The sequence below is a fragment of the Chiloscyllium plagiosum genome, unplaced genomic scaffold (genome assembly GCF_037043375.1).
Source record: "Chiloscyllium plagiosum isolate Xiang-an unplaced genomic scaffold, Cpla_swu_hap1 HiC_scaffold_35, whole genome shotgun sequence".
Classification (NCBI taxonomy): domain Eukaryota; kingdom Metazoa; phylum Chordata; class Chondrichthyes; order Orectolobiformes; family Hemiscylliidae; genus Chiloscyllium; species Chiloscyllium plagiosum.
In genome coordinates, this window is record NW_028270173.1 from 44373199 (window position 1) to 44395533 (window position 22335).

The 22335-nt window shown below is 41.0% G+C and overlaps 2 pseudogenes; one reads left to right on the plus strand and one right to left on the minus strand.

The window, feature by feature from the left end:
• Nucleotides 1-1241: 1241 nt before the first annotated feature.
• On the minus strand, nucleotides 1242-1873 carry LOC148140741 (uncharacterized; annotated as a pseudogene).
• A 12960-nt stretch (nucleotides 1874-14833) lies between these two features.
• On the plus strand, nucleotides 14834-15509 carry LOC148140742 (uncharacterized; annotated as a pseudogene).
• The last annotated feature ends 6826 nt before the right edge of the window (nucleotides 15510-22335 follow it).

Sequence of the window (22335 nt, forward strand, 5' to 3'; positions counted from 1 at the left end):
TGGAGTCTTAATTCTCAGAAAACTGAATAAAGTTTGCACAATTCAGGTATCTTCACAGATCTGTGGGTAACTCATATACGGAAAAGCTTTGCACACAATTGCTATTTTCCTGCATTATATCCAAAATTTTTGAAGGTTAGAAAAGTGAAGACAGAGTCACTTATCTGTTCTGCTAAAATACATAAACTCAGGATGTACTCTATTACTGTATTTAACAAACAAATTGAGGGGCCTTGAGAGACGATGATGAAAAGTTCTTTGATTTTATGAGAGAGATTACCATGCAGTTCAAAATCAAGAGGTGTCGCATTTCAAATAGAGGTTGAGAGAATTTCTTTTCTCCAAGAGTTCATAATATTTTTAAAAGTTCTCCTACAAAGTGTAATGGAGGTCCCAGAGAAGAGATCATTTCCTTACAAGAGTCCAAGATTACCAGCAGGATTTTAGAGTTTGAGTCGCAATCAGATCAGATAGGATCTTATTAAAAAGCTGCACAATTTCAACACAAATGTCCTAAACCATATTTGTGCACTTACATGTCGTTAAAACAAGTGAATTATTCTCTAAAAACGAGATCACAGTCTCTTCACTAAAACCAAACATTACTTCCATTTTAATTTAATCTTTAAATTATAAAATTTAATCTATGATTCAAAAGTCGAAATCCCTTACATAAGCAGTGAGTAACAACGTTCCTCAGGTCAAACAATATGGAACAAAACTTCCCACCTTCATGAATATTCTGGTGTGCAGAGAGCTTCCTGTCACTTAAACCTGGCCTTTGACTCCACATGCTCTGAGTTTCATCGTGAATGTATTATATTCTCACTGACTGAAGGCCTTTTAAAAACACAAACATGTTACATCCACTGTGTTACCTTTATCTACTTTTCCTGTTACTGTTCAAAGCATGAAGACTGGACATTTTCCATTTTGAAAATAGCACCGACAATTTTAAATAGTATTTTCTGTTTCTTTGAAGTCAATTCTCTATTTGAATATATATTTCACACCACTATTATGTAGTTCCTTATACTTAATTTTTTGGATTAGTTTTTGTTCCCATTTTAATTATCAAAAATGCATTTATAAATCTCCTGTTGACTTGTTTCTCTGTTGAACAGTGCTTCTGAAAGGGATACTGAAGTTCTGAGAATGAAAACAACCAATGATTCGGTATTCCAAACAGAGGTCCCAGTATGAACAGAATCCAAAACAAGTACTGATTGAATTCATCTGATTCAGTCTTGTGCATGATTAACATTAGCAACAATAGAAGACTCAAACCCCTTCTATCTCACGTGAACGTGCTGGTCTTTCTGTAAATTAGAAGATCGATTCAATCGCTTCTCACACACAGTGCACATGAATGGCCTTTCTACAGTGTGGACCGGCTGATGTGTCAAAAACCATGTAAATCTCTTCTCACACACAGGGCAGGTAAAAGGCCGCTCGCCAATGCGTCCGCGCTGGTGTGTCAGCTGGTGGGATACTTGGGTAAATCTCTTCCCACACATAGAGCATGTATACAGCCTTTCTATTGTGTGAATTCTCTGGTGTGCAATTGGATGAGGTGACTGTCTGTTTCCCTTCCCACAATGAATGCAAGTTAATGGTCTCTCATCAGTGTGAACCCGCTGACGTATCTGGAGGATCGAGAATTGACCGAATCCTTTCCCACATACAGAGCAGGTGAATGGCCTCTCCCCAGTGTGGCTGCATCGATTATTTTTCAGTTCAGATGGGTAATTGAAACCTTTACCACAAACAGAGCAGGTGAATGGCCATTCTCCAGTGTGGCAAAGTTAATGATTTTCCAGTTTGGATAAGTGAATCCTTTCCCATAGACCCGAAATTTCCAAGGCTTCTCCATTGTGTCTCTGTCCTTGTATCTCTCTCACTTGGATAATCAATTGAATCTCGTTTACACACAAAATAATTGAATAATCATTCTGCATCGTAAGTGCTATTTTTGAGGCTGCATAAATTATAAAACGTTATTTCACAGTCATTCTACTGGAATAGACTCACTTAAGTGTGTGTGTGTGTGTTGGTGCTTCTCCGGTGACATTCATTCAGGAAATTCTTTTCTCATAAACCGAACAAGCAAAGATTAACTCCTTCCACATTCAAAGGTAGATGGCATGCGGGGTCTGATGAACTGAACGACGCTGTCAGATCTTGATATGATATTTTGTTTGAATTTCCCATCTGCAAATGCTCTTCTTACAATGCCCCTGTAAAAAGGATATCATAAAAGGTATCAGTGTTATAACAGAGTGAAGTTGAATTGTACAATTCTAGTTTCCACAGAATATACTTGCTGAACTTGTTCACTTTCAGCTCTACATTCACTTCCGACTCACTCATTCTATTTGTCTGCATCCCAGCATGATATGGTAACTGCTCTTCCCAAGACCAAAAGACATCATCGATTTGTTAACACAACCCAATTCATCTTGTAAATCATCTTCCTACCCATTGACTTCACCTATACTTCCTGATACATTGGGAAAGCAGAAACATAATTAAGGCACCTCATTGTCAAGTCATTCTCTGTTCTACCCTCTTACAAAAGGCAGAACACATCGAATTTATGTGAAATTTGTTTGCATTAAAAAAAACAGCTTTTTCCCTGTCGTTACCAGACTTTTGAATTGACCTCTTTAGTGTTAGTGCTGATCTCTCTCTGAATCATCTCAGCAGGTGGCACATTGTATCCTGCATTCTGTTGCTATCCTCATGCATTTGTACAGAATGGCCTGGCTGTAAAGCAGGCGATCCAACAATTTTAACTGTACTTCAATACATGTATCAATGATAAATCAAATCAAATCAAATCTGCCTCTTCTCGGTGTCAACATCCAAACCCATCACAGGATCCAAAACTTATTTCTATTTTGGTTGACTTTCCCTTTTTTCCTCATGGTCTATGACTGGCTGTATTCATTTCTCCACTTGCTGAATCCCCTGAATATTCTGAATCTGGCTATGTCAAGTTCTATGCACAACACTTTATCTTCAATATAAGACTCTGTTCCCAATCTATCTGTGTGATAATCGAAAATGTGCGTTCAGAGGCTATTCCTCTTTCATCAGCTGACGCCTCAAACTTACAATTTACCTGCTTGAAATTAGATATGTTAAGTAAATAAAAATATTTCACTGTCCAGTGTAAAACTGAATAAGATAGACAGGAGAAAAATATCCTGCCTTCTCAAACGTAATTGAGGACGGCTAACATGTAATGGCCTTGACAAAAATGCCCACAACCCATTAACTAACAAAATCCCTGGTTTGCAAATACTCAATAAATTCTGTTCATTGAAAACCACGACTGTAAGGAAAAGCAGAGTAAGCCATTCAGACTGTTGCACCATTCAGTTCTTATCCTGGCCAATCAATGCCCATGTCCGCGCTTCCTGGGAGTATTTGCATGGCGCCTGAATGAGCTCGAATCTTCCGAGGTGATTCTTAAGAGCACTGAATCAGAAGTTTAGACCGATTTAACTTTCAAACTCGAATAATTTCACCGAGAGATATTGTGAGGAAGAATCAAAAACCGTTTGCCTCATACACAAAAGACGGGGTATGGCGGTTTTCCGCTGTTTTGTTTTAATGTTGCAGGATAATAGTGCCCTCTGCGATTCCAGCCGCTGCATAATATAAATAGCAGGAGGGCAGCAATGCACAGGAGCAAAAAACCCTGCTTTTTCTAGGGAAGCAAGTCCCACAGACGAGTATGAACATTGGGCCTTCCGGAAGTTGAGTCGGGTCGGTTTTTGGGGCGAGGGGATAGCAAGTGAGAGATGGTTAAGAGGTGCTGATTGCGGGTGTCGGGGCCCGAATCAGAGTGGCTTCACCTGTTCATTTGGTGTCTGTGGTTACCGTTCTCTTGGCGCTATCGCGCTTCCACCACAAACTCGCTGCCAGTCCCCGCTCCCTTTTCTCCTGTCCACCTCATCTGGTTCGAGACAAAGGAGCATCCAGAATGCCCCGCTGCCCGTCCTGGTGAGCAAGCACCCTTTCGGCACCATCAAATTCAAAGGTTTGGACAGAGAACTTTCTCAATTGCAGAGCATTGTGGGTATTGAACTTGCGATTACTGGTTGGCTCTTCAAAAGCGTTGAATTTATTGTGATCAGCCACAAAAAGTGTTTCCCCACTCGCAGAAGTTGTTGCACATTTTCGATTTCGTAATTTTATGGTTATCTTTTTCTACAATTTAGCAAGTTCCCTCAGGCATCGTTGTTGCCCAGTGCAAGATTCAGGACGGTACTTCTGATGATTCACCTCCAGTGTCTTGAGTATAACTTATCCATCGTTTATTCAACCGTTTCATTTCTTGGCTGGCTGGATTGAAAACTTTCCTGAATACAGATAAATGCCTCTTCACACCAACTTATAATGCGTAGATGTCAAATTATCCAAGTTTTGATCTTGTTTCGAACAATTGTAAGAAACAGATGAATTCCCTGTTTACAAAATTAGTTACACAGTTCGTGATTCTTTACACATATCTTCGCCTGGGTCTGTTTGCACTATTCCTTATTATTATCGGTCTGATACTTGTTCATTTATGAATCCTTTCACTAATGCTCCAATTCTAACACCTCTGTTCCATACGAAGAAATTGGGAATTTTCTTGCTGTGAAAATAGAAATCTCAATTTAATACTTATAAGCAATATAGTTTTTCTCTCTCACTTTTAGCCCTATACAGGTATATATAGTATGTCGGACAAAGAATGAGATTCTACTGAAGGACGAAAGACAATCTCAGGATAATGTGAAGAAATAGAAACTGAAAGATCATCATTGTTGTTTGGAATAGATCAACAATGGGAATTACATATTCAGATGTATGTGACGTTTATGCAAAAGTATGCATGAAGAAAAGGGGAGTAAGTTAATATGTTTCGTGCAGAATGGAATAAATACGGTAGCAAGGAAAAATCCTGGATTGGTGCACATTAAATCGATATGGATGAAGGAAAGGAATAAAAAGGTAAAGAAGACACCGACAGGAGTAGTCTTTCATTTCAGATTTCAAGAAATTCAAATTCCGCTGTGTGCCTTGGGTGGTATTCAAACCAAGCTCAGAACATTATCTCAATCTTTAAACTCATAGTCCAGAGAGTATAACACTCAGCCTCTTTCGAATTCGGACAAATGGGGTCTGATCACAATAGCAAACTGCATCTCATGGAGAGGGTGGGGACAAATCGTTTATGATGATATATAATAATGACTTGGCTGAGGAAAATGAATGTGCCATACGTGAGCATTGTGTTGAAACTGCAATATCAATCTTCATTTTTTTTTCATTGTTAAACGACACCATTACCTCTATCTTTTGGTGCACTCCTGTCTGACTTCTCCATCTGTGGATTTCTTTAACAATTCATGATCATTTTAAGGGGCATGTTTGATCCCAGTTCAGTGTTTGATACTACCCACATTTTCCTTCCTTTCATCTTTGTTCTTCATGTCCCAACTCCAAGGGTCCAACCTCCTTGCCCTAATCCTGTATTCAGTATTCATTCTGTGGACTTCCCTCTTCTACATATAATGATGAAATTTCTCACTTTACGAGCTACACTTGGTAAATATTGGCCGTTTAGTACATTTATTATCATCTTCCTTTCGAACAAATAGCCTCATATTGACTTTGTAAACTCAACTATTATTAAACAAACTGTCAATTTTAGCAGCTAAAGCCTTATACCTGCTGAGTATTTGCTTATGAAGTGCCTGAGTCCTTGATACTTTCACGAATTTCTTCAAAACCTCCAAAACCCTTTTCGATTATGTCTCGGGAATCTGTTCAGACCCTGTGATACTAGCAAATAGTACAGTAAAAGACTTCAAAAATATTTTGATAGCTTGTCACAGGAAAGGGTTATACACAAAGTTTACGGCTCCGTGTGTTAGAAAGGGTCAAGAATTAGTTACCAGACAGAAGCTGAAATTAGAGTTACATGGGCATTTCTGAGTTGGCAGCCTGTGATTAATGGAGTGCTGCAAGGAGGAACTTTGGGGCCTTTGCTATTGGGAATCTATGTTCATTACTTATGTAAAATAAAAGAATAATTGTTTTAATTTTGTCTATGATACAATTTAATTAAGTGAGTCATGATGTAGAGGTGGTGACATTGGACTGGGGTGGATAAAGATAAAAATCGCGCAACACCAGGTTATGGTCGTACAGGTTTATTTGAAAGTGCATGCCTTTGGTGCACTGTTCCTTACTCAGGTAGCTGCGTGATTTTTTTTAATTAAGTGAGCAACAGTGTGACAAATGAAATATGATATTATTCACAGATGACAAAAATAGAGATGCTGAAGTTTTTTTTCAAAGATGACAATCTTCAAAATGTCATGCATGCGAAGCATTAAAATGCAATCACGAATGTACACCAAGCAATGAGAAAAATAAATGTCAATCTTTATTTTTATAAGGAAATTCTGCAGCTGTGCAGGGGTTGCATAACATCACAATCGGAAAGCGAAGTACTGTTTTGCTGTTCATATTTAATGAAGGATGTATTATAATTGGAGGCAGTGAAGTGAAGGTTCAACAGATTGGACAATGGAACGATTCAGTTCTTTTGTGAGGAGAGGCTCTATAAATTGGGCGTCTGGAGTTCAGTAAAATAAGAGGCCATCTGACTGAAATATTCAAGATTCTGAATCTGCTTTGCAGAATAAAACGTAGAGGATGTTCAATATAATTTTGTGCCTTGGTTGAAGAAGTGACAGTTTCAGGATCAGAAGCAATTATTTCTGAACCAGATGAGAAAATTTCTTCACTCAATGAGTGATAAAGTTTTGGCATTTTCTATCGTGAAGACTTCTGGTTCGGAGATTATTGACAATATTGAAGGCTGAGTCGGATAGAGTTTTGAATGCTTGAGACATTAAGGTATATGAAGAATAGGCAGGAAACTGGAAAGCATTTTGGAGATTGATGATTGTAAATGAGAATGTTGAGTGTTATGGTGTTCTCCTGAGTTTTTTAATGTGTTATTTCAGATTTCCAAAGTCTTCAACATATTGTTTTTGTTTTAATTCAGACCTTGCACACAGAACTCAGTCAATCTTAATCTCAAAGGAGGGTGCCTGTAAACAAGAAAGTGTCTTGAAGTGTGTATACTTCAATGCAAGAAGTATACGAAATAAGGTAGGTGAACTTGCAGCGTGGGTTGTTACCTGGGATTTCGATGTTGTGGCTATTACGGAGGCATGGGTAGAACAGGGACAGGATTGGCTGTTACAGGTTCCAGGATTTAAATGTTTTAATAGGTTCAGAGGTGGGGATAAAAGAGGGGTGGTGTGGCATTTCTTGTCAAAGATAGTATTACAGCAGTGGAAAGGACGATGGATGAAGACTCGCCATCTGAGGTAGTTTGGGCTGAGTTTAGGAATAGGAAAGGTGAGGTCACCCTGTTAGGAGTTTTCTACAGGCCTCCTAATAGTCCTAGAGACGTAGAAGAAAGGATTGCGAAGATGATTCAGGAGAAGAGTGAAAGTAATAGGGTGGTTGTTTTGGGTGTCTTTAACTTTCCAGATATTGACTCAGAAAGCTATCGCTCAAGTTCGTTAGATGGGTCGGTGTTTGTCCAATGCGTGCAGGAGGGTTTCCTGACACAATATGTGGACAGGCCAACAAGAGGTGAGGCCATACTGGATTTGGTTCTGGGTAACGAAACAGGCCAGGTGTTAGAATTGGAGGTAGGTGAGCAGTTTGGGGACAGTGACCACAATTCAGTGACTTTTACTCTAGTGATGGAGAGGGATAAGTGTGCACTGCAGGGCAAGAGTTATAGCTGGGGGCAGGGAAATTATGATGCGGTGAAGCACGACTTAGGATGCGTGACTTGGAAATGTAGGCTTCAAGGCATGGGCACAATTGATATGTGGAGCTTTTTCAAGGAGCAACTATTGACTGTCCTTGATAAGTATGTACCTGTCAGACAGGGAGGAAAGGGTCGTGTGAGGGAGCCGTGGTTTAATAAGGAATTGGAATTCCTTGTTAAATGGAAGAGGGCGGCCTATGTAAAGATGAGGCGTGAAGGTTCAATTGGGGCGATTGAGAGTTATAAGGTAGCCAGGAATGATCTGAAGAGAGAGCTAAGAGCAGCAAGGAGGGGACATGAAAAGTCCTTCGTTAGTAGGATTATGGAAAACCCTAAGGCTTTCTATAGGTATGTCAGGAATACCTATAGAATGACTAGGGTAGGAATAGGTCCAGTCAAGGATAGTAGTGGGAAGTTGCGTGTGGAGGCTGAAGAGATTGGGGAGACACTGAATGAATACTTTTCGTCAGTATTCAGGCAGGAACAGGATATTGAAGCCGATGTGAATATTGAGTCACAATTAATTAGAATGGACGGCTTTGAGGTATGTAGGGAAGAGATGTTGGTAATTCTGGGAAGGGTGAAAATAGATAAGTCCCCTGGGCCTGATGGCATTTATCCTAGGATTCTCTGGGAAGTAAGGGAGTAGATTGCAGAGCCATTGGCCTTGATTTTTATGTCCTCGTTGTCTACAGGAATAGAGCCGGAAGACTAGAGGATAGCAAACGTGGTTCCCTTGTTCAAGAAGGGGAGTATGGATAGCCCTAGTAACTATAGGCCGGTGAGTCTCACTTCTGTTGTGGGCAAAGTCTTAGAGAGAATTGTAAGGGATAGGACTTATTAACATCTGGATAGGAATAATGTGATCAAGGATAGTCAGCATGACTTTGTAAAGGGCAGGTCGTGCCTCACAAACCTTCTTGAATTCTTTGAGAAGGTGACTAATGAGGTAGACGAGGGTAAAGCGGTAGATGTGTTGTATATGGATTTTAGTAAGGCGTTTGATAAGGTTCCCCATGGTCGGCTACTGCAAACGATACGGAGGTATGGCATTGAGGGTGAGTTGGAGGTTTGGATTAGGAATTGGCTGGCTGGAAGAAGACAGAGTGTAGTAGTTGATGGTAAAAGTTCATCTTGGAATGCAGTTACTAGCGGTGTTCCGCAAGGATCTGTTTTGGGACCATTGCTGTTTGTCATTTTTATAAATGACCTGGAGGAGGGGCTAGAAGGTTGGGTGAGCAAGTTTGCGGATGATACGAAAGTTGGTGGAGTTGTTGACAGTGAGGAAGGATGCGTCAAGTTACAGCAGGATATAGATAAGTTGCAGAGCTGGGCAGAAAGGTGGCAAATGGAGTTCAATGTAGCTAAGTGTGAGGTGATTCACTTTGGTAAGAGTAACAAAAAGATGGGGTACTGGGCTAATGGTCGGATTCTTGGTAGTGTGGATGAGCAGAGGGATCTTGGTGTCCATGTACACAGATCTCTGAAAGTTGCCACCCAGGTAAGTAGTGCGGTGAAAAAGGCATATGGCGTACTGGTTTTTATTGGTAGAGGTATTGAGTTCCGGAGCCCTGAGGTCATGTTGCAGTTGTATAAGTCTCTGGTGCGGCCGCATCTGGAGTATTGTGTGCAGTTTTGGTCGCCAGACTATAGGAAGGATGTGGAGGCACTGGAACGGGTGCAGAGGAGGTTTACCAGGATGTTGCCTGGAATGGTAGGAAGATCGTGTGAGGAAAGGCTGAGGCACTTGGGGCTGTTTACATTGGAGAAAAGAAGGTTTAGGGGTGACTTGACAGAGGTGTACAAGATGATTAGGGGTTTAGATAGGGTTGGCCATGAGAACCTTTTCCACGTATGGAGTCAGCTATTACGAGGGGGCATAGCTTTAAATTAAGGGGTGGAAGGTATAGGACAGATGTTAGGGGCAGATTCTTTACTCAGCGAGTCGTGAGTTCATGGAATGCCCTGCCAGTAGCAGTAGTGGACTCTCCCTCTTTATGGACATTTAAACGGGCATTGGATAGGCATATGGAGGATAGTGGGCTAGTTTAGGTTAGGTTTGCTTGCATCGGCGCAACATCGAGGGCCAAAGGGACTGTACTGCGCTGTATTCTTCTATGTTCTATGTTCTAAATGTTGCAACACGTCCAAGCAAGAATCAGTTTCTGGAAGTGTGGATGATGATTTGTAGATGAGGTTCCTTCGAAGGTAACTACATTTCTTTTTGTCTCCCCCACGTGTTTATCCAATTTCCATTTTAAGTTGATTGCAGCAGTTTGTGCTGCAGAGCAGATGGAGAGGTAGCTGCCATTTCCTCAAAACGCTTCTTTAAATTTTCCCCTTTGTCTCCACTTTGTGCCATCTGAGTTAATATTTCTTCATTTGTCTTCAGGCTTTGTTTATTGCTTTGAAAACACTATTGCATAAGTGACTCCTGTTGATGAGCTGGAAGGAAGCAAAGGAAGAACGCCTTCACCGCGCAGATTATAAAGGTAAGGAAAAAGCTCTTTCATCATTTGCCAAAGGAAAACTGGGCATTAACCACTTAATACTGGGTTTGATTTTCGACAAAGCAAAACTGAAATTTAAACAAGGCCTGAACATACAAAATTTATTAAAAAGGCCATAAAGTTTTAATGAACCTTAGAATTTGCTCAGCTTTATAACGGGATTACAAATTGCTGGGTTTATCCTTCTCCAGCTCATCAACAGGAGTCACTTATGCCATAGTGTTTTCAAAGCAATAAACAAATCCTGAAGACAAACGAAGAAATATTAACTCAGATGGCACAAAGTGGAGACAAAGGGGAAAACTTAAAGAAGTGTTTTAAGGAAATGGCACGTACCTCTCCATCTGCACTGCAGTACAAACTGCTGCAATTAACTTAAAATGGAAATTGGATAAACACCTGGGGGAGATAAAAAGAAATGCACTTACCTTCGAAGGAACCTCATCTACAAATCATCATCCACACTTCCAGAAACTGATTCTTGCTTGGACGTGTTGCAACATTTAGAACATAGAACATAGAAGAATACAGCGCAGTACAGTCCCTTTGGCCCGCGATGTTGCGCCGATGCAAGCCAACCTAACCGACACGAACCCACTATCCTCCATATGCCTATCCAATGCCCGTTTAAATGTCCATAAAGAGGGAGAGTCCACCACTGCTACTGGCAGGGCATTCCATGAACTCATGACTCGCTGAGTAAAGAATCTACCCATAACATCTGTCCTTTCCCTAGCACCCCTTAATTTAAAGCTATGCCCCCTCGTACTGGCTGACTCCATATGTGGAAAAGGTTCTCATGGTCAACCCTATCTCAACCCCTAATCGTCTTGTACACCTCCATCAAGTCACCCCTAAACCTTCTTTTCTCCAATGAAAACAGCCCCAAGTGCCTCAGCCTTTCCTCATACGATCTTACTACAATACCAGGCAACATCCTAGTAAACCTCCTCTGCACCCGTTCGAGTCCCTCCAGATCCTTCCTAGAGTATGTCGACCAAAACGGCACACAATACTCCAGATGCGGCCGCACCAGAGTCTTATACAACTGCAACATGACCTCAGGGCTCCGGAACTCAATACCTCTACCAATAAAAACCAGTACGCCATATGCCTTTTTCACCGCACTACTTACCTGGGTGGCAACTTTCAGAGATCTGTGCACATGGACACCAAGATCCCTCTGCTCATCCACACTACCAAGTATCCGACCATTAGCCCAATACCCCATTTTTTTGTTACTCTTACCAAAGTGAATCACCTCACACCCCATTTGTCCCAATTCGAAAGAGGCCGAGTGTTATACTCTCTGGACTATGAGTTTAAAGATTGATATAATGTTCTGAGCTTGGTTTGAATACCACCAAGGCACACAGCGGAATTTGAATTTCTTGAAATCAGAAATGTTAGACTACTCCTGTCGGTGTTTTCTTTACCTTTTTATTCCTTTCCTTCATCCATATCGATTTAATGTGCACCAATCCAGGATTATTCCTTGCTACCGTATTTATTCCATTCTGCGCGAAACATATTAACTGACTCCCCTTTTCTTCATGCATGCTTTTGCATAAACGTCACATACATCTGAATATGTAATTCCCATTGTTGATCTATTCCAAACAACAATGATTACCTTTCAGTTTCTATTTCTTCACATTATACTGAGATTGTCTTGCGTCCTTCAGTAGAATCTCATTCTTTGTCCGACACGCGATATATACCTGTATTGGGCTAAAAGTGAGAGAGAAAAACTATATTGCTTATAAGTATTAAATTGAGATTTCTATTTTCACAGCAAGAAAATTCCCAATTTCTTCGTTTGCAACAGAGCTGTTAGAATTGGAGCATTAGTGAAAGGATTCATAAATGAACAAGTATCAGACCGATAATAATAAGGAATAGGGCAAACAGACCCAGGCGAAGATATGTGTAAAGAATCACTAACTGGGTGACTAATTTTGTAAACAGAGAATGCATCTGTTTCTTACAATTGTTCGAAACAAGATCAAAACTTGGATAATTTGACATCTACGCATTATAAGTTGGTGTGAAGAGGCATTTATCTGTATTCAGGAAAGTTTTCAATCCAGCCAGCCAAGAAATGAAACGGTTGAATAAACGATGGATAAGTTATACTCAAGACTCTGGAGGTGAATCATCAGAAGTACCGTCCTGAATCTTGCACTGGGCAACAACGATGCCTGAGGGAACTTGCTAAATTGTAGAAAAAGATAACTATAAAATTACGAAATCGAAAATGTGCAACAACTTCTGCGAGTAGGGAAACACTTTTTGTGGCTGATCACAATAAATTCAAAGCTTTTGAAGAGCCAACCAGTAATCGCAAGTTCAATACCCACAAAGCTCTGCAATTGAGAAAGTACTCTGTGCAAACCTTTGAATTTGATGGTGCCGAAAGGGTGCGTGCTCACCAGGACGGGCAGCGAGGCATTCTGGATGCTCCTTTGTCTCGAACCAGATGAGGTGGACAGGAGAAAAGTGAGCGGGGACTGGCAGCGAGTTTGTGGTGGAAGCGCGATAGCGCCAAGAGAACGGTAACCACAGACACCAAATGACCAGGTGAAGCCACTCTGATTCGGGCCCCGACACCCGCAATCAGCACCTCTCACTTGCTATCCCCTCGCCCCAAAAACCGACCCGACTCAACATCCGGAAGGCCCAATGTTCATACTCGTCTATGGGACTTGCTTCCCTCGAAAAAGCAGGGTTTTTTGCTCCTGTGCATTGCTGCCCTCCTGCTAATTATATTATGCAGCGGCTGGAATCGCAGAGGGCACCATTATCCTGCAACATTAAAACAAAACAGCGGAAAACGGCCATACCCCGTCTTCTGTGTATGAGCAAACGGTTTTTGATTCTTCCTCACAATATCTCTCGGTGAAATTATTCGAGTTTGAAAGTTAAATCGGTCCAGATTTCTGATTCGGTGCTCTTAGGAATCACCTCGGAAGATTCGAGCTCATTCAGGCGCCAGGCAAATACTCCCAGGAAGCGCGGACATGGGCATTGATTGGCCAGGATAAAAACTGAATGGTGCAACAGTCTGAATGGCTTCCTCTGCTTTTCCTTACAGTCGTGGTTTTCAATGAACAGAATTTATTGAGTATTTGCAAAAAATATCCTGCCTTCTCAATTACGTTTGAGAAGGCAGGATATTTTTCTCCTGTCTATCTTACTCAGTTTTACACTGGACAGTGACATATTTTTATTTACTTAACATATCTAATTTCAAGCAGATATATTGTAAGTTTGAGGCGTCAGCTGATGAAAGAGGAATAGCCTCTTAATGCACATTTTTGATTATCACACAGATAGATTGGGAACAGAGTCTCATATTGAAGATAAAGTGTTGTGCATAGAACTTGACATAGCCAGATTCAGAATATTCAGGGGATTCAGCAAGCGGAGAAATGAATACAGCCAGTCATAGACCATGAGGAATAAAGGGATAGTCAACCAAAAGAGAAATAAGTTTTGGATCCTGTGATGGGTTTGGATGTTGACACCGAGAAGAGGCAGATTTGATTTGATTTGATTTATCATTGATACATGTATTGAAGTACAGTTAAAATTGTTGGCTCGCCTGCTTTACAGCCAGTCCATTCTTTTCAATTGCATGAGGATAGCAACAGAATGCAGGATACAATGTTCCAGCTACTGAGATGGTGCAGAGAGAGATCAGCACTAACACTAAAGAGGTCAATTCAAAAGTCTGGTAACGACAGGGGAAAAGCTGTTTTTTCAATGCAAACAAATTTCATATAAATTCGATGTGTTCTGCCTGATGGAAGAGGGTAGAACAGATAATGACTAGAGAATGAGGTGCCTTGATTATGTTTCTGCTTTCCCAATGTATCAGAAAGGATAGATGAAGTCAATGGGTAGGAAGATGGTTTACAAGATGAATTGGGTTGTGTTAACAAATCTATAATTTCTTTTGGTCTTGGGAAGAGCAGTTACCATATCATGCTGGGATGCAGACAAATAGAATGAGTGAGTGGGAAGTGAATGTAGAGCTGAAAGTAAACAAGTTCAGCAAGTATATTCTGTGGAAACTAGAATTGTACAATTCAAATTCACTCTGTTATAACACTGATACCTTTTATGATATCCTTTTTACAGGGGCATTGTAAGAAGAGCATTTGCAGATGGGAAATTCAAACCAAATATCATATCAAGATCTGACAGCATCGTTCAGTTCATCAGACCCCGCTTGCCATCTACCTTTGGGTGTGGAAGGAGTTAATTTTTGCCTGTTCGGTTTATGAGAAAATAATTTCCTGAATGAATGTCACCGGAGAAGCACCAACACACACACACTCTCAAATGAGTCTATTCCAGTAGAATGACTGTGAAATAACGTTTTATAATTTATGCAGCCTCAAAAATAGCACTTACGATGCAGAATAATTATTCAATTGTTTTGTATGTAAACGAGATTCAATTGATTATCAAAGTGAGAGAGATACAAGGACATATACACAATGGAGAAGTCTTGGAAATTTCGGGTCTATGGGAAAGGATTCAATTATCCATCCAAACTGGAAAATCATTAACTTTGCCACACTGGAGAATGGCCATTCACCTGCTCTGTTTGTGGTAAAGGTTTCAATTACCCATCTGAACTGAAAAATAATCGATGCAGCCACACTGGGGAGAGGCCATTCACCTGCTCTGTATGTGGGGAAGGATTCGGTCAATTCTCGATCCTCCAGACACATCAGCGAGTTCACACTGATGAGAGACCATTCACTTGCATTCATTGTGGGAAGGGAATCAGACAGTCACCTCATCTAACTGCACACCAGAGAATTCACACAATAGAAAGGCTGTATACATGCTCTATGTGTGGGAAGAGATTTACCCAAGTATCCAACCTGCTGACACACCAGCGCGTACTCACTGGCGAGCGGCCTTTTACCTGCACCGTGTGTGAGAAGAGATTTACATGGTTTTTGACACATCAGCCGGTTCACACTGGAGAAAGGCCATTCATGTGCACTGTGTGTGAGAAGCGATTGAATCGATCTTCTAATTTACAGAAAGACCAGCACGTTCACGTGAGATAGAAGGAGTTTGAGTCTTCTATTGTTGCTAATGTTAATCATGCACAAGACTGAATCAGATGAATTCAATCAGTACTTGTTTTGGATTCTGTTCATACTGGGACCTCTGTTTGGAATACCGAATCATTGGTTGCTTTCATTCTCAGAACTTCAGTATCCCTTTCAGAAGCACTGTTCAACAGAGAAACAAGTCAACAGGAGATTTATAAATGCATTTTTGATAATTAAAAAGGGAACAAAAACTAATCCAAAAAATTACGTACAAGGAACTACATAATAGTGGTGTGAAATCTATATTCAAATAGAGAATTGGCTTCAAAGAAACAGAAAATACTATTTAAAATTGTCAGTGCTATTTTCAAAATGGAAAATGTCCAGTCTTAATACTTTGAACAGTAACAGGAAAAGTAGATAAAGGTAACACAGTGGATGTAACATGTTTGTGTTTTTAAAAGGCCTTCAGTCAGTGAGAATATAATACATGCACGGTGAAACTCAGAGCATGTAGATTCAAAGGCCAGGTTTAAGTGACAGGAAGCTCTCTGCACACCAGAATATTCATGAAGGTGGGAAGTTTTGTTCCATATTGTTTGACCCGAGGAACGTTGTTACTCACTGCTTTTGTAATGGATTTCGACTTTTGAATCATAGATTAAATTTTATAATTTAAAGATTAAATTAAAATGGAAGTAATGTTTGATTTTAGTGAAGAGACTGTGATCTCGTTTTTATAGAATAATTCACTTGTTTTAATGACATGTAAGAGCACAAATATGGTTTAGGGCATTTGTCCTGAAATTGTGCAGCCTTTTAATAAGATCCTATCTGATCTGATTGCGACTCAAACTCTAAAATCCTGCTGGTAATCTTGGACTCATGTAAGGAAAAGATCTTTTCTCTGGGACCTCCATTATATTTTGGAGGAGAAATTTTAAAAATATTATGAACTCTTGGAGAAAAGAAATTCTCTCAACATCTATTTGAAATGCGACACCTCTTGATTTTGAACTGCAAGGTAATCTCTCTCATAAAATCAAAGAACTTTTCATCATCGTCTCTCAAGGCCCCTCAATTTGTTTGTTAAATACAGTAATAGAGTACTTTCTGAGTTTATGTATTTTAGCAGAACAAATAAGTGACTCTGTCTTCACTTTTCTAACCTTCAAAAATTTTGGATATAATGCTGGAAAATAGCAATTGTGTGCAAAGCTTTTCCATATATGAGTTACCCACAGATCTGTGAAGATACCTGAATTGTGCAAACTTTATTCAGTTTTCTGAGAATTAAGATTCCAAATTTAACAAATGAAAATATTTGAACCTTAATCATGATTTTGTTTTTGAAATTGGTGGAAGATTGTGTAATTATTTTGTCTATGGCAAATGATTTCCCCATTCAGTCCAGCTCTTAACACAATGTAGTGACATTTGACAGTCGGGGTTGATTCTGCTAATAGTACTTTGATTAAACACATCCAGGACTCTACTGTGATAATGAGCTGTGCACAAGTTCTTGCATTCATACTGAATTTTATACATTGGCTCTGTGGCTCAAGATTCCATTTAATCATAGCACATAATTTCTGTTCACTTGATAAGAGAATTCAGTGGCAGTGCCAATATTCCCCGTGGAACAGAATTTTCCCTGTCTTTAGTATGGGAACCTCTTGCATTTTGTAAGTCAAAATGACCTTAGGTTTATGGAGTGTATAATGGGAAACAACAGTTGAGGGATTTTACAGCAGATGGAGTCATACAGCAAGGAAACAGGTATTTCTACCAAAGTTGTCTAAACTGACCAGCTTTCTGAAACTGAACTAGTCCCATTTGATTGTATTTGGCCGACGTCCCACTAAAGCAATTCTATCCATGTAGCTGCTGAAATGTGTTTTAACTTTTGTAACTGTACCCGCCTCCACCACTTCCACTGCCACCTTGATCGACACACACTACTATCTGCATGGAAATTTGTCCCTTAGGTCCCTTTTAAATCTTTCCACTCACATTAAACGTATGCCTTGTAGGTTTGAGTCCCATATCGTGTTGAAAACAACTTGTCTATCCACCTTAGCTATGTTCTTCAATTGTATATAACTCGATATGATCACCTGTCGGCCTCCTACGCTCTTCAGGAAAACGTCCCAGCCTATTCAGCCTCTGCTTATCATTCAAGACTTCCAGTCTCAATAACATCCTTGTCAATCTTTTTTTTTTGCAACTGTCCAATTTAATAACATCCTTCCTACAGTACTCCAAATGTTGCCTCATCAATGTCTTTTACAGCTGTAACATGACATCTCAACTCCTGGACTGAAGACATTGCCGATGAAGGCATGGATGCCAAGTGCCACCTTCACCAGCCTTTCTACTTGTATCACCACTTCAAAAAAACTACGTCCAATCACACCTAAGACTGATTTGACAACACTCCTCAGGGCCCTACCATTAACTGCAAGTCTGTCCTGGTATGTCTTCACAAAATGCAATGTCAGAAATTAATGTGCATTGAACTTCATCTGCTATTCCTCTGCCCACTTCTCCAGTTAATCAAGATTCTGTTGTACTCAGAGTTTATCTTCTTCCTTGTCCACTGAACTGCCAATTATGGTGTCATCCACTAATTTACTAATCATGTCTCCTATATTCTCATCAAACTCGATAGGATAATTGATGAACAACAACAAACACAGCATTGATCATTGAGGCACCCTGCTGGCCACAGTCCTCAAGTCAAAACAACAATCTTCATTCTGTCTCCTCCCATCAAATCAAGTTTGTATCTAACTGGCTATCTCTCCCTGGATCCTTTGTGATCTAAACGTATTAATCAGTCTACCATCTGGAATCTTGTCAAAGATGTCAGTAAACTCCATGTAAACAAATTCTATCGCTGTGCCTTCATCGAGATATTTTGTCACCTCTTCAAAAGAATCAGTCAAATGTTTGAGAAATGATTTCGGACATACAAAGCTATGGTAACTATTCCTAAATAGTCCTTGCTTTTCCAAATGCTTGTCAATGCCATCTCTAAGAATCCCCTATAATAACGTACAAACACTGACATTATGTTCACAAGTCTGTGGTGCCATGGTTTTTCCTTGCTAACTTTCTTTAAAAAATTACACAACATTAGCCACCCTGCTTGCTGTGGATGACCTGTGGATATTAAATATACAAATGTCTCTGGCAGGGGCCCAGTAATTTCTTAGTTCGTTTCCCGCATTGTCCTGAGATACACGTGATGATGTTCAAGAATTTATCCGCCTTGATGCATTTTCTGACTTCCAGCAACTCCTGTTCTGCAATGTAGACTCTTTTCATTAGCTCACTATTTATTCCCTAGAATTCCATAATTTCCATATCTTTCTCCCTGGTAAATACTGACAAGAGTTATTCATTCAGGGTTTTCGCTGTTTAATATGGCATCCCACACAGATGACCTTATTGATCTTTAAGGGATCTTATTATTTCCACGAAACACTTTTGCAAGGGTAGTCTCATGCAGCTGAACGATGTGGAGATGTACTGGAAGAGAATGGTGTGATGAATTATTTCAAAATCCGAAGACAGATGAAGGAACTGAATCAATTAAATGGCTCTGCTGATTTTGACAGCAGCTATTTTGGTACTGCAACAGGGATAGAAATGTAATTGAAAAGGATTGATTGTGACTTTTTGGGGAAGGGAGGTTCGAAAAAGTGGTAAAGGTGAGGTGGAGGTTTGCAAGGGTTGTTAGTTGATGGCTTATTCTTTTAGAACATTCAATATAGTGGCAATTTTGGTGGTGAGAATGAGAGCACAGTTAACAGACTGCAGCTTATGCAATGGCTTTGCGTGGTCAAGGAGCAGGAGAATCGAGGTTTCCAGCATAAGCTCTATATCAGGAATTTCTCAAGACAGGCTCATGCTCGTAACGTCAATTCTCCTGCTTCTGGTATGGTGCCTGACCGGCTGTGCTTTTCCAACACCACACTTCAACTCTTATACAGCAAGGCTGGGAAGGCTTGGACATTTTTCACTTAAGTGTAGGAGATTGAGAGGCGACCTGACAGGAGTTTATAAAATATTGAGAGGTGTAGATAAAGGGAATGATGGTTGGCTGTCCTGAAGGATAGGTCACACCTTTTTTAGGAGCGAGGTAAGAGAATTAAAAATGATATAAGAGGGAATTATTTTTGTGCAGAAAATATGTGGAATGAACTTTCTGAGGAAGTGGTGGATGGTTGCAAATAATGATTAAATAACATGTGGATAGATATCGAAATAGGAATGATTTGGAAGGAAATGTTCTCGGAGCAAACAGGTGGGACTAGTTCAGTTTGGGATGACATTCTGCATGACTGTTTGGACTGAAGGGTGTTTCAATGGAGTGGATCTGTACTCTGTAGAATGCAGATGTGACAGCAAGTTATGGGAATATGAACATGAGATCGTGTCCAGGGATTTAATTATGTGCAATAGTTTAAGATGCAAGTTCTTAAAGAGGCAAGCACATTTCATCTCAACAGGATATAGACAGGTGCAAATGCAGAAAATGCTTGAGAAACATTTGAACTGTTTGAGTCTGGTGTGATTGAAATCAGTTGTGAAGAGTTGTTATTGGACTCAAAATGTTTTCTCTTTCTCCAAATGCTGCCAGACATCTCTCCAGCATTCTGTTTCAGATTCAGAGAAATCACGGCATTTTGCCAATATTAGAGGATAGAGAATGCTCATGGTTTAATTGCCTCATGGAGCAACTGCAGGTGTTCCCAATCCCCACGCACCCTGACCAACCATACCATCCCAGTTAGTAAGTTTGGAGATGTTTTGACTACTTTTTGCACTTCAGGGAGGTCATCACACGATTGGTTAGGCTCTTTTTTAGAATATCGTGTGCAGTTCTGACTACTTCCCATCGAAGGGATGTTCTGAAATTGGAACTTGTTCAGAAACGTTTTCGGAGAATTTTGTCACAGCTGGAAGCTTTGAGCGATAGGAAGAGGCTGAATAAGCTGGGGCTGTTTACCCTAGAGCATCTGAGGTTGAGGCATGACATACAGAGGATTATAAAATCATGAGGGGCATGGATAGGGTAAATACACAGAGTCTTTTCCCAGGGGTGTGGGAGTCCAGAATTAGCGGGCATTGGGATCGGGTGAGAGGGGAATGATTTGAAAGGGACTCAAGAGGCAATATTTTCAAGCCGAGGGTGGTGCATATAAGGAATGTTTCCAAAGGAAATTGTGGAAGCTGGCGCACCGGGCGGCATGGTGGCACAGTATTGAGCACTGCTGACTCATAGCGCCAGAGACCTGTGTTCAAATCCCGCCTCGGGCAACTGCCTGTGTGGAGATTGATCTCTCTAGCCGTGTCTGCGTGTGTTTCCTCCAGGTGCTCTGGTTTCCTCCCACAGTCCAAAAATGTGCACGATAGGTGAATTGGCCATGCCAAATTGCCCGTTGTGTTAGGTGACAGGGTAAATGCAAGGAAATGGGTCTGGGTGGGTTGCTCTTCGGAGGGTCAGTGTGAACTTGTTGTGCCAAAGGGCCTGTTTCCACACTGTAATTAATCTTATGAATATGAATAGGTGGTATGATCTGAGTGCTGGCAAATGATTGGCATGGATGAGTCTGTTCCCGCGTTGTGTAGTTCTGTGATCCTACAAATTCCACGGTGTGGGGAGTCCAGACAAGTGACAAATCAAGTATTAATTGAAAACAAAACGGGGAATGTTAGTCGGCGGAGTCACCATGAGCGTCTCCTGGATTCCGTGGAGTAGCCACATTCAGGGTTTGTCTGTTGGCCTCAGACAGCCCCAGGCCCAGAGCCCAGGCTGCCCTTGAAAAACAGTGGTGATCTCCACTAAAATCAAGAAAAAAATGTGCAGTTGACAATATCTTGAGAGAGCTGATGTGGTGAATGTGGGGAGAGTTGTAGATAAAGGGGGATGCAGGGCCATGGTGCTGAAATGGGGATAAGTGAAGACAGGTGGAGGGGATGACCTGGTTGGTCAATGGGAGGAATGGATCCAGTTGGCGGCAGGGAGCAGTGACAGTGAGGCGCAGAGGCTGAGAAGGGAGATGGATGATGGGGAGGGAGGTTATTTGAAGTTGGAGAATGCAATGTTGAGTCTTCAGGGCTGTACTGTGCCCAGGCGGAAGATATGTTTTGTTCCTCCAATAGGTGTTTTGGTTTGTTTTGGCAATGGAAGAGGCCAAGGATAGTCATGATGGAAAGGGAGTAGTTGGGGGAATTGAATTGGGTGGTGACTGGTATGTCCAGCTGGCCCCTGCGGACCTGGCTGTGATACTCGGTGAGTCATTGCCACAGTTTATAATCGGTTTCTCTGATGTAGAGAAGACCACATTGGGAGTACCTGATGCAATAAGCTTGGTTGGAAGAGAGGCTGGTGAACATCTGTCTTACCTGAAAGGACTGTTTGGGGCCCTGGGTGGAGGTGAGGTGGGTGGTGTGCTCGGAGGTTTTGCAAATTTTCTGGGTGCAAGGCAAGATACTTGGGGTTCAGTGACGGGTGTGGCATGAACCAAGAACAATGAAAGGGAACAGAGCTTGTGGAAGGCAGAGTGGGTTGGGGAGGGCAAGATGTTCTTTGTGGTGGTGCCTTGGAGTTGTCCCAAGTGTTTGATGATAATGTGTTAGATGCGGACTCTGGTGGGATAGTAGGTGGAAGCAAGGGGGACTCTGTCCTTACTGTGCTGTGAGGCAGATTTTAGAGTGGTGGAACAGGAAATGGATGTGGTGTGGCAGAGGGCTTTCTGGAAGATGGAGGGAGGAAAGCAATTGCTCAAAATAGCTGCTCATCGAGGATGCTCGCGAGTGGAATGTCTCCTCATTCAAGCAGACGTGGCAGAGTGGGGGTAATTGGGCAAATAGTGAT